The sequence below is a fragment of the Tupaia chinensis genome, unplaced genomic scaffold (assembly GCF_000334495.1).
Source record: "Tupaia chinensis unplaced genomic scaffold, TupChi_1.0 Scaffold000145_1, whole genome shotgun sequence".
Lineage (NCBI taxonomy): Eukaryota > Metazoa > Chordata > Mammalia > Scandentia > Tupaiidae > Tupaia > Tupaia belangeri.
In genome coordinates this window covers 52,481-56,329 of record NW_006159615.1, presented here as the reverse complement: position 1 = coordinate 56,329, position 3,849 = coordinate 52,481, and the positions used below count along the sequence as shown (strand labels likewise).

Genomic DNA, 3,849 nt, shown 5'->3' with positions numbered 1-3,849 from the left:
TTTTTTAAAGAGTGAGAACATTGAAATTTTATTTAACTCTAGGTACCATGGACTTGACATTAGTAAGTAAGATTAATAAATGAGCAGTCATACAATTTTTTGATCACTGTGCTTCTCAAGCATCAAAAAAGAGCTATTTTTTAATTCAATTTCATCTTTACTATGCTAGACAGACTCTGCTGCATTCTTCGTTTCTAATTGACCAGTATGTTATTATGTAGTTTACCACATGTGAGGAGCAATTCATTATGCAGTACCAAGTTTACATCATCATAGGACTACACCATGAACATTCTACTTAATGTAGCTCAAGCAACAGGAATACAAGAGAACAGTTATGAGTGGAGACCTGTTTTTGACAAAGTCATGTTCACACTAACAGTGGGTTTTAAAAATCTTATTTGGCAGGTACCTACAGCAATTATTATTGAAACATTACATGCATGCACATGTGATAGTGGTAAAGAATGAAACGGAAGAGGCAGATGGATGGAGGACAAAGGGGAATTCAGAGATGGGATGATGCTGTGTATCAGCAAGGGGTGGGCCTCAGCTTTCCACAGTAAGTCTCTGCTCTGCAAGAGAGGCCTGGTGAGTGACATTTTTGTTCTCATGACTGAGCAGTTGAGATACAATATCTAGAAAGGCCAAATCCTGCACTTCCTTGTGTAGAGAGTCAGATCCTATGAGAGCACAGATCAGGACCATGGAATTATATTTTATTTCAGGAGCACTTTTCTCATTTGCTAGCAGTCTGTGTAAAATCTGTACAAGTTTAGCAGTTTCTAGATCTTTCTCAGCAGTGCCCAATTCTAAAGCTGCTATTAGTGCTAAAGCAATGAGGGCTGTATTATTACATGCTCACTAGTTGCCATGGTAACAAGATACTTGATGCCACCACTCTGTATGATGGTTTTAATTACGTCTTTCAATTGACTGTACTGGATTAGGGCCGAGAGCAGTCTGTTGGACTCACCCATCACCCTAGCATAATCTGCCTTCACACTATTTCACCAAATGCTCCACTAATTTAGCATTCTTGCCCAGTTGTTCAGCAGCTTCATGAGCATCTATCAACATTCTTAATATTCCCAGAAGTTTTTAACTAAACTGGGAGCATTTCTGATTTCAGGAATTTCAGAACTCTCTCTGTGACCCCAGTGGATAAAATCTTTGCTTTATTTACAACTGAGCTGGCCAGTTGCCTGAGGGCATTGAGTGCTGCATGCTGGACAGTCACATTGCCATCCTCCCCGTATCTGTCCAGTAAATCCATAAGCTTTTCTACAATTCTGTTGTCGACCATATGAATACAATTTCCATCATTTCTGGCAAAGTTGTCAATTGCCAGTGCTCCAACAAGCTATAGCTGGTGTTTATTTGATGGAATCCAGGGAAGTACCCTTTGAAACACATTGCCTTTTCCTCCTTCAAATAACTTCTGCATGGATTCATCTCCAAGAAGTAATAAAACCATTAAATCTGAACCAGTTTTGAGCTCTGGAATTTCATACTCTTAGTCACTATCCACCTTCTGCTGAATAATCTCTAGTAGACACTCTACCAGGCCTGCTTCAACCAGCTGTAACTTAAGAGCATCATTTTCTGCCAAAGAGGCAAGGACTTCAAAAGTAATTTCTCTCTTAACATGTTCGATTTTCTTCTTGAAGAACTTTACCAGCTCTTCAGCAATGTTTGTACTGGCAAAATGCTCTTTACTTGACTCAAGTTCTGCTAAATTACCAAAGGAAACAAGACACATTTCTGTAAGAGCTGCATCTTAGCAGTGGATACCCAGTAATTTCACTACGGTAGGAATGACACCCATATTGATGAGCTAAGTTTGGAGGGAATCTTTCTCATTGTTATAGTTCATCAGCATGTCACAAAAACAGTCAAGAGCTTCTCATTGGCAGGATCTGTTACACAGCACAATGACCTTAAATAATCAATTACAATCTGTGCGCCACCTGCCTGGCCAACCGCACTCTGCCCTAATGGCTATCATAGCATATGTTTCCTAGGGCTCTGCCTATTTGAAGCAGCACTTCCTGGTCTTTGCTATTTAGTAGCTGCACCAGTGGTGAAATCAATCCAGTATCCACACATGGAAGTCACATAAATTCATTTCTGGCTACTTCTGCTATGACATTAACTACTTTGACTGTGCAGGGAGACTGGGGAGTTAATAGATTTTCAAATAGCTGAAGTATTCCACTTTCTTGGAGCTTTTCATTTGTTTCTGCATTATTCTGACCTAGGGCTTGCAGCAGACAATCCAAGAATCCTTCTAAACTATTATCAGTCTTGTCAACAGCTGTTATCTTCTGTTTCTTTAAGGTATCACTGAGATTATTTTACAAAATTTTTCTTCTTCTTTTTTTTTTTTTTTGTTGACTCCTGTCTTCCAATCTAACTTCAAACATCATCTCAACATGTTTGAGGATAACTTCTAGATCTTCAAAATCCTAACTCTATTTTTCTCCCAGAGGGTGAGGAGGTGGCTGGGCAAGGTGAAGGGCTCTGGTGCTGACAGTGTGGCTCAGGGTCCTCCCTCTACCTCGCTCTCTCTCCTGCAGGCAGGGAGGGATCCCCAGGGCGCCGCTGGGGAGGAGCAGCTGCTGCTGCAAGCGGCATGGGCATGGTGCAGGCATGGCAGGAACCCACAAGATTTTTACTTCAGTAAACTCTGGGCATACTTTTTTTTCTATGCTCACTTACTGGATCACTATGTGGCAAAATTAGAAAGTGCCCACCAAATCATTCCCCATTTTCTACAGTCTGACTTGAACATGATGATCATGTCTGCCTCCAGATTTTTTTAATCTATTATACTGTGTATGTGGTGGCTAAAGTTTTTTATATGATGCTTTTGCAGGAAACAGAAATGAGATCTTCAGGAGATGCAGCCCAGCCTATTCTTCCCTGGCAGATAAACACCATTCACAAACACTGATAGTATTTGGAGGTATTTCCTCTCCTTCTTTTTCTTCTTCTTTTTCTTTCTTTCTTTTTTCTTTTTCTTTCTTTCTTTCTTTTTTTTTCTTTCTCTCTCTTCCTCTCTTTCTTTCTTTCTTTCTTTCTTTCTTTCTCTTTCTTTCTTTCTTTCTTTCTTTCTTTGCTCTTCTTCTTTTCTTCTTCTTTTTCTTTTCTTAGGTTTCTGTTATAAGACACATACATTCATCAGAGAGTAGAAGGGAGGGAGAAAGTGAACATTATCCTCCAAGTCGGTATGGCCATACAGCAATCCCCTCTCCTCCATTCTCTTCCAGGGATTTTGGACATACACACACACTTGCCTGGCATAGACCTGTTTACTGCTTTATTTATTTATTTATTTTGCCCAGAGTCAGGCATTTCAAATCAAACAAGTATGAAATATATAACCACACTGTTAGTCCCTATTATTACTCAATAAAAACGAAACTACTATTAAAAATAAAGCATAGGGGCCAGCAGGTTGTGTGGTGGTGAAGGCCCATTGACCCATGTGGCCCACTGCTATTTAATTCCCAAGCAAGAAGCTTGAAGATCACATCAGGTGCATGTGCATGTGTACCCAAAATCCTAAAGGAGGGAGAAATAGAGAAGGGGCTGTGGGGGTGGGAGTGCTCTCTCATTTTCCTTATTTTATTCTATCTGTCTCTCTCATGAGTACACGTGCCCTATAGCAAAAATCTCACACAGACAGAGAAATAGAAACGAAGCATAGAACACCATTATTCTTAATTCACATGTTCATTGTTTTGATATATTTATTTTATAAACACTATTATACCCTATTATGTGTAAACTGTTTTCTGGCCATGCTCATTCTATTAGGTTCAACTATGAAACTTTCCAGTGGAC

At 39.7% G+C, this 3,849-nt stretch overlaps 1 pseudogene; it reads right to left on the bottom strand.

Annotated features, from left to right (window-relative positions):
* Positions 1-549: 549 nt before the first annotated feature.
* Positions 550-2,357, bottom strand: LOC102477657 (rap1 GTPase-GDP dissociation stimulator 1 pseudogene; annotated as a pseudogene).
* Between the last annotated feature and the right edge of the window lie 1,492 nt (positions 2,358-3,849).